At 40.0% G+C, this 9,461-nt stretch overlaps 1 long non-coding RNA gene across 1 annotated transcript; it reads left to right on the forward strand.

Moving 5' to 3' along the window:
- The first annotated feature begins 4,690 nt into the window (after positions 1-4,690).
- LOC120310044 lies at positions 4,691-8,235 on the forward strand. The gene is made up of 3 exons (XR_005557252.1): positions 4,691-5,402; positions 7,085-7,253; positions 8,086-8,235. It is a non-coding gene; the product is annotated as an uncharacterized LOC120310044 (long non-coding RNA).
- Positions 8,236-9,461: the final 1,226 nt, after the last annotated feature.

Here is a 9,461-nt window from a genome sequence, read left to right on the forward strand (position 1 = left end):
CCAATTTTTAACGCGGGAAGAAACCTCGACAACCAAAGAACCTACTATATATATAATATTTATATATATATATTATATATAGATATTATATATATATATATATAATAGGTCTTTGGTTGTTCGGGTTTTCTCCCGCGTAAAATTGGAAGTGTCTTGGCAACGTTTCGACGAAGTCACATGCGTCATCTTCAGGCTGGTGTTTTTAGCTTCTTGCTTTGAGCAGCAATGTGTGGTTTTAGCTGTTTCTTCCTTTTAACTGCCAGTGAGGGTATGAACTGATTGGATGGGAGCTTGGCTGTGTTATGATTGGGTGGAGGTGTGTTCTGAATGGTTAGGGGCTTGGCTGTGCTCTGATTGGCTGGGGGAGTGTTCTGTTTGGTTGTGCTCAGGTTAATCTGAGTTGCAGAGGGGTTTAAGTTTTTTGTGTTAGGGAGTCGTTTGTCAATAAGGGTGGGTTTCCAAATGCTGGTAGGCGGGAGGTATCATCTCGCTTGTTCATGCTGTGTGGGCGTTTTTCTATCTCAATGGCTTCTCTGATTATTCTGTTATTAAAATGTTCACTTTTGGCAATGGTTCTGGTATTTTTAAAGTCAATTTCCTGTGGCTTTAAGGTGTTGGACCAGGGAAGATGTTGGTTCCTCTTTTTTGACTGAGTTCTTATGTTCTACAATGCGTGCACTTATTCTTCTGTTGGTTTGTCCGATGTATGTGGTGGGACAAGTGGTGCATGGGATTTCGTATACTCCTTGATTTTCTAATTCAATTTTATCTTTGGGGTTTCTAAGGATGGTGGATATTTTTCTGTTTGTGCAGAATGCTGTTTTGATGTTGTGTTTATGGAGGATCTTACTGATTCTATCTGTGGTGCCTTTTATGTATGGGAGGAGGCTTTGCCGTTTTCTTGTTCTTTGTCTTGGATTTTAGTGGGGGTTTCTTTTTGGATTAGGTTTGTAATCTTATTTCTATGGAATCCATTGGATGTTAGTACATTGGTGAGAGTGTGTAGTTCGGGTTTTAGGTGTTGTTCGTCAGCTAAGCGTTTTGTTCTGGAGATGAGTGTCTTGGCTACAGAGTTGATCTGTGCTGGGTGGTGGTGTGAGAGAGCGTGTAGATAGCGGTTTGGGTGTGTTTTCTTCTGGTAGATGGTGTGTCCTAGGGAGCCATTGGATTTCTTGTAGACTAAGACATCCAGGAAGGGAAGTTGGTTGTTAGTTTCTGTTTCCATGGTGAACTGTATTTTGGGGTGTAGGCTGTTGAGGTGTGTGAGGAAGTTGTCCAGTTTTTCTTTCCCATGTGGCCAGATTATGAAGGTGTCGTCTATGTATCTGAGCCAGAGTTTGGGTTTGTGATCCGATTTTTCTAGAGCTTGGGTTTCAAAGTGTTCCATGTAGAGGTTGGCAATGACAGGTGAGAGGGGTGATCCCATGGGTGCTCCTTCTGTTTGTTTGTATTTTTGTCCATTATAGATGAAGTATGTGTTGGATAGCCAGTGGTTGGTCAGATCTAAGATGTGTTTGGGGGGGTTATATTTGTTTTGAATAGCTGTCAAGGCTTCTTTGATAGGCACTTGGGTGAAGAGGGATATTACATCGAAGCTCACTAGTAGGTCGCTGGGCTGTAAGCTTTGTTTCTTTATGATCTCTATAAACTGGAATGAGTTTTTTACGTGTGAGGTGATGGATTCTGCATAGGCCTGTAGTTGTTTGGCGAGAAATTTGGCTAGGTTTTGTAGAGGTGAGCCTATGGAGCTGACTATAGGTCTGAGTGGGGTTCCTTCTTTGTGGATCTTGGGGAGACCATAGAGTTTAGGGCATCTGGATGATTTCTCTCTGGGAATGATTCTTTGCTGGATCTCTTCGCTAATTGGGGAGGCTTTTATCTTGGTTCTGGTGGTTTTTTCCAGGTAGGTGGTGGGATCTGTATTTAGGGGTTTGTATGTGGAGTCTTGGAGTAGGTTGGTTAATTTGGTTTGGTAGTCAGATGTGTTCAGAACCACCGTGGCGTTGCCCTTGTCTGCTGGTAGGATTATTATGCTGGTGTCTTCTTTCAGGTTACGTAGTGCTGTCTGTTCCTCTTTGGGTAAGTTGCTTTTGGGTGGCTTGCTGGTGCAGAGGAGGTTGGTGATTTTGAGTCTGATTTTGTTAGCCTCATCGGGGTTGATTTTGGTCAGGCTGGTTTCAACTCCACATATAATGGTTTCAGTGGGGATGTGTTTGGGAGCGACTGCAAAGTTGAATCCTTTGGAAAGGACATTGGTTTCGGCTTTGGTGATGATCCTATCTGAGATGTTATGCACTGTTTGCTTCATGTGTGGCTGTGAGGGAGGAGGGGTTTGTTTCTGGCGTTCTTGTAGTCTTCGTAGTTTTTGTTGGTGGTGTGTATCATGTCTTGAGGTGGTCTGTGTTTCGGCTCTCTAGACACGGCGAGTTGTTTTGGATTTGTCCCAAAGTGCGGGGTGGATCTTGTTGCTTGAGTTTGAGGTGGAGTGTGAGGAGATTCTTTGTTATTCGATCTAATGGAGGAATCTTTTTGTGTGAAGTTCATTTCTGATTAGGGCCACTTCTGTTCGTTTCAGGATCCGTTTGGTGGCTGCAGAGTTGGAGTGGAATTTCAGTTGGAAACATGTGGGGATTAGATTTTGATCTCGGCAGTTACGTAGGAATGCGAGGTCACATAAAATGGAAGCTCTTTGGGCTTCAAGTTTTTCATAGGTCCTGGTCAGATGGTGGATTTCCTCCCCGTAGAGGTTCGATATTTGTTTTCTGAGGTTTTCGCGGGTATTTGTATATAGGTCTTTGGTTGTTCGGGTTTTCTCCCGCGTAAAATTGGAAGTGTCTTGGCAACGTTTCGACGACGTCACATTCGTCATCTTCAGGCTGGTGTTTTTAGCTTCTTGCTTTGAGCAGCAATGTGTGGTTTTAGCTGTTTCTTCCTTTTAACTGCCAGTGAGTGTATGAACTGATTGGATGGGAGCTTGGCTGTGTTCTGATTGGGTGGAGGTGTGTTCTGAATGGTTAGGGGCTTGGCTGTGCTCTGATTGTCTGGGGGAGTGTTCTGTCAGCTACACCCCAAAATACAGTTCACCATGGAAACAGAAGCTAACAACCAACTTCCCTTCCTGGATGTCTTAGTCTACAAGAAAGCCAATGGCTCCCTAGGACACACCATCTACCAGAAGAAAACACACACAAACCGCTATCTGCACGCTCTCTCACACCACCACCCAGCACAGATCAACTCTGTAGCCAAGACACTCATCTCCAGAACAAAACGCTTAGCTGACTAACAACACCTAAAACCCGAACTACACACTCTCACCAATGTACTAACATCCAATGGATTCCATAGAAATAAGATTACAAACCTAATCCAAAAAGAAACCCCCACTAAAATCCAAGACAAAGAACAAAAAAACGGCAAAGCCCTCCTCCATACATAAAAGGCACCACAGACAGAATCAGTAAGATCCTCCATAAACACAACATCAAAACAGCATTCTGCACAAACAGAAAAATATCCACCATCCTTAGAAACCCCAAAGATACAATTGAATTAGAAAATCAAGGAGTATACGAAATCCCATGCACCACTTGTCCCACCACATACATCGGACAAACCAACAGAAGAATAACTGCACGCATTGAAGAACATAAGAACTCAGTCAAAAAAGAGGAACCAACATCTTCCCTGGTCCAACACCTTAAAGCCACAGGACATGAAATTGACTTTAAAAATACCAGAACCATTGCCAAAAGTGAACATTTTAATAACAGACTAATCAGAGAAGCCATCGAGATAGAAAAACGCCCACACAGCATGAACAAGCGAGATGATACCTCCCGCCTACCAGCCATTTGGAAACCCGCCCTCATTGACCAAAGAAACACTCCCTAAACCCCAAAATCTTAAACCCTCCCCGACCCCTCTGCAACTCAGAACTCAACCTGAGCACAACCATAACAGAAACAACCTTACACTTGTGCCCCCAGACCAATCAAAAAGCAAACGAGACAGCAAGCGACCCCTAAAACCATTCTCATAATTGTCCAAGAACACAACAAACAGTGAACACCTCCCAAGCACCTCCACCGACAATCAGAACACAGCCAAGACTCACGCATCCAATCAGTTCATAATAAACATAGAGATCAATATTCATATCAGTTCATACCACTCACTGAAACACTTTCAGTTAAAAGGAAGAAACAGCTAACACCACACACTTGCCTGCGTTTGCTTGCTCACTTTTTGCTTTGCCCTGCCTTTGTCTCTCCTTGCGTCAAAGCAAGAAGCTAAAAACACCAGCCTGAAGATGACGAATGTGACTTCGTCGAAACGTTGCCAAGACACTTCCAATTTTATGCGGGAGAAAACCCGAACAACCAAAGACCTATATACAAATACCCGCGAAAACCTCAGAAAACAAATATATATATATATATATACCTTGAATGAACACCCTGTCAGCCCAAATATGGGAGAAAGAAATCTTCTTTCTTTTCTTTTCTGAGGTTTTCGCGGGTGTTTGTATGTAGGTCTTTGGTTATTCGGGTTTTCTTCCGCGTAAAATCCAATTTTACACGGGAGAAAACCCAAATAACCAAAGACCTACATAGATAGATAGAGAGAGAGAGAGAGAGAGAGAGAGAGATAGAGATAGAGATAGAGATAGAGATATATAGAGAGATAACAGAAAACAAATATAGAGATATATATATAGAGAGATATATATCTGGAGAAGAACTAGATGTAGTCGACAACTACATATATCTTGGCCAATGGATCTCAGTGGAAGATGATACAATAAAAGAAATTGAACGGTGTGTTAAATGTGGTTGGCAGGCATTCGGCAAACTAAGCATAATTTCCTCCTATGCTTGAAAAGTTTTCGATCAGTGTGTGCTACCTGCTCTAGCATATGCCAGTGAAACATGGACACTAACCACACAGTTGATACAAAAGCTAAGAGTGGCGCAAAGAATCTAAAAAGATACACGCTCAGCATCACAAGACAAGATAGAAAGACTCGCACATAGATTAGAGAACAAACGAAAGCATACGATGCCATCAAGAGAGTAAAAGAATGGAAATGGTCATATAGAAAGAAGAACTGATGGCAGGTGAACCAAGGCAGTCATAGAATGGATCCCACTTGATAAAAAGCGTCCACGAAAAAGACCTAGAACAAGATGGATTGACGACCTCAGCCAAGTATGGCTTGCCCAATTGGCAAAAGAAAGCTTGGGATCGTATTGGTTGGAAACATGTGGAAGAGGCGTTCATCCTGCAGTGGATAAAATGATGGTGGTGGTGATGATAATGATGATGATGATGATGATGAGGGGAAGAACAAAGAGTACTGTGCCCCAGCCCTCTGTTTATTTTTATATACAATAAGCTCAGTAAGTTATATACAGACTTACATTTATGTACAATGTGCTCTGTAATTGCTTTATCCCATAATGGTGAGCCGTTATTTATTATAACTCTGGTTTATTTATGAAACCAAGTTACTTACAAATTATGTTCATTAGTTTGAGGTAGAAAACCTGGAATGGCTGGTTTGTTATTTTAATTTGGGTTAAATGAATTATTAATATGTCTAAATTTTGTATCTTCCTTTACTCAACAATGTATTTCGTTGTTCTATCTATCCTCTGACTACAAAGATGTGAATACAAAGCAGCCTTGAAGAAAAAGTAAATTCCTTTACTTTCCATTAAAAAAAAAAGACATTAAATACACATCTGATCCTAGCAAGCTGTAGTAAACCTCACCAAATGTGTTTGCTAGTTTTAGTTAAAAGCCTAGTCAGCTAAAACTATCCTGTTAAGCCAGTGGTTCTCAATCTTTTTAATGCCGTGACCCCCAACTGGTTGTAATCGAAGACTATTCAACCGGCCGTAAGTCGAGGACTACTCACCTGGTGCAGCACCGTTTGCAGAATGGGACTTTTGGCGGGCTCAGCAGGGCAGAGACAGCCTGGACAATTCCTATTGGCTTTTGAAAGCCAATAGAATTAGACTCTATTCAAGAGAGTCTATTCTATTGGCTTTCAAAAGCCATAGAATAAAAGGGAGTAGCACAGCTAAGGAAAAGGGGGAAAAATGGCAGACTGCGTTGTTTGGCGACCCCCGTGAAATGGTCGTTCGATCCCAAATGGGGTCCCGACCCACAGGTTGAGAACCACTGTGTTAAGCGGTGGGGCTTTTTTTTTTGCTACAATTCATCTCACTTTATCTCTTCAGCATTTGCAGTATTTTAACATCTGATTTGCTGGTTGTTTCCTAATAAAATTTTAATTAATAAGGAAAATTTGTTTACTGAAAGAACATATATAGCAGAAAGGACTTTTTCCTTAAAAGTTTTAAAAAGAATGCAAGGCATGGGAGGCATATTTGAGAATGTTAATTTTCCTCTTGTCAAAAAAAGTCTCAAAATTTCTCTTGCTACTTGCCCCTTATACTACTGTTTGGCTGCAAGGAATATACTTTGCTACTCTGCAGTTTAGAAAGTGCTTCACAGTCAAGAGTAGAGTAGCTAGAAACAACAATAGCTAATTTTAATAGGGAAGTATGCTATGGTTTTCTTGGCTATGAACCAGATTTAGCTTATTCTACAAACTAGATTAAAGCTAATTAAAACTTAGCATCATATCTGTCTTCCACCAATGCTGCCATTTGTGCCATAGTGCAAAAAATTCAGGTATAATTTCCCAAATGCTTGGTGATTTAGTTGTTCCACAGCAGGGGTAGTCAACCTTGGCTCTTTTATGACTCGTGGACTTCAACTCCCAGAATTCCTGAGCCAGCTAAGCTGGCTCAGGAATTCTGGGAGTTGAAGTCCACGAGTCATAAAAGAGACAAGGTTGACTACCCCTGTTCTACAGAAACATGACGGATACATGTTCAGTTACAAAAATAGCTCTGTACTTGGTAACACGTAAAATATCTTTGGGACTATTCAGTACAAAAGCATGTTTTAATTAATTGCTATAATTTTTAAATGGTGACCATAGTGTACTTACAGTATTGCAAAAAAGATAAATTATGTTTTAAGATTTTCTAAATCCCTCATTTATTAGCCAATTAAAGGATACCTTAAATGGGAAAGACCGTGAACTTGCCAGTCTCCACCGCCAGTTTGATGGAATACACTCAGAGCTTGGGGAAACTGCCAGAATAAAAGAAATGGCTTTGAAGGAAAACAGAAGATTACAGGATGATCTAGCCACAATGACTAGAGAAAACCAGGTACAAAGTAATTCATATCGTACACATGGCTGGCTGAGGAATTCTGGGAGTTGGAATCCACAAGTCATAAAGTGGGCAGGGTTGGGGACCCCTGCTGTAGTGAATTCTTTTCCTTCCTTGCCTTTCACTTCTGACCACTCTTTTTCTAGCATTCCAACTTGAACATGTATTTCTAGTTTAGCTAACTGTGATAGCTAGACTATCTCAGACTGTTCTCCTTCCCAGTTATTTTTTTTTTCAATGCTTTCAACTGTTATTCTGAATGACAATGTTTTCTCCTATCATGGTTAAAACATCAGAGACTCATAGTTATTCTTCTCTGTATTTACTGATAAAGATAAATCCCTCATGGCTATATATTTCACAATTTTTCCAGAAAAAGTTCTGTAACGGCCTGCTTGAATGTATATTCAATTTATGTGTTTTTTTCTAGTGTGGTAACTGTTCTAGTTTAATGTTGACTGGTATAAACGTTGAATAATTATATCACTTAAAATGTTTAATTAGGTATCAGTTAACTTTTTTAAAGTTATAGTATTAATACCAATATGAGCACTGCCAATGCCAAGTATCAATGCCAAAATAGGCATTGTCCCAAATTTTCCATAAGGAAAATTACTTACCCATAGATTGGAAGTCACAAGACTGAATGCTGATTTTTTTTTGTTCTTTTAATTTGCATAATTAATAACCAAGAGAAATGCTGTTATGAGCTGCCTCTCTGTTGGTTCAATTTTGATATGGAATAGATCATATTTAAGTGTACTGCTTGGCCAGCGTGTGGCTTATTTACTTTGTGAATAATATGTCTAACAGTATGTAATTTAAACAGGTGATCTCGACTGAATTGGAAGTAACGTTACGTGAAAAAGAAGAACTGAAAGTTAGAGTTCATAATTACATTACTGAAGTGTCCAGATTTGAAAGTTTAATATCCTTAAAGGTGAGAAATATTATTAAAATACTAGCTGTACCCAGCCACGCGTTGCTGTGGCTCAAGAAAGAAAAGAGAAAGCTCACATTTGTAATATGTTTAATTTCACAATGCTTGTGAGTATACAATATTTTTTGTTGTTCCATTGTGTGTGCAGATATACAGATTACGTTCAACAGATGGCGCTGTTTTTCCAAAAAAGCATGTTTTTACATGTTTTCAAAAAATCATGTTTTTACCTGTCACAGGTGTGACATCTATATAATATAGGTATATAAAAACACGCACATATTCGAATGCAACATTGTATCAAAATTTCAAAGCAATCGGTGAAGAACTTTCGTAGATTTAAGATTTTGAACAAAAGAACATTTACATTTTTATTTATATAAGAAGATTATCTTTTTAATAAATCAATTTTGGTTTGGGGCTTTCAAGTCACTATTGGTCACTACACAACTCAAGCCACCACATGGAAAAGTCCATACAGTTTCCTTGGCGACATATTTGGAAGTGGTTTACCGTTGCTTTCTTCCTATGGCCGAGAGGAGATAATAATAATAATAATAATAATAATAATACCACTTGAACACCATTGGCATTGACAAATTTGCTATTAGTCAATTGCAAAAGGCGGCCTTACTAGGAACTGCTTCCATCCTGCAACGATATCTGTAATACCATCAAACATCCACATCTGCCTATCCCAGATCCTGGGTAAGGACTCAATAGGTAGACAAAATGCCAAATCCAGTCTGAACATCTGGCTGATTGTGCGATGATCCATAATAATAATAATAATAATAAAAGTTGGAAGGGACCTTGGAGGCCATCAAGTCCAACCCCCTGCTCAGGCAGGTAACCCTATACCATTTCGGACAAATGGCTGTCCAGTTTTTTCTTAAAAACTTCCAGTGTTGAAGCATTCACCGCTTCTGGAGGCAGGTTGTTCCACTGGTTAATTGTTCTAACTGTCAGGAAGTTTCTCCTTAGTTCTAGGTTACTTCTCTCCTTGGTTAGTTTCCATCTGTTGCTTCTTGTCCTGCCCTCAGGCGCTTTGGAGAATAGCTTGACTCCCTCTTTGTGACAGCCCCTGAGATATTGGAACACTGCTATCATGATTCCCCTCGTCCTTCTCTTCACTAAACTAGACATATCCAGTTCCACCAACTGTTCCTTATATGTTTTAGCCTCCAGTCTCCTAATCATCTTTGTTTCTCTTCTCTGTACTCTTTCTAGAGTCTCAACATCTTTTTTACATCGTGGTGACCAAA

Source organism: Crotalus tigris, unplaced genomic scaffold (assembly GCF_016545835.1).
Source record: "Crotalus tigris isolate CLP2741 ecotype Arizona unplaced genomic scaffold, ASM1654583v1 scf7180000018105.1476442, whole genome shotgun sequence".
Classification (NCBI taxonomy): Eukaryota; Metazoa; Chordata; class Lepidosauria; order Squamata; family Viperidae; genus Crotalus; species Crotalus tigris.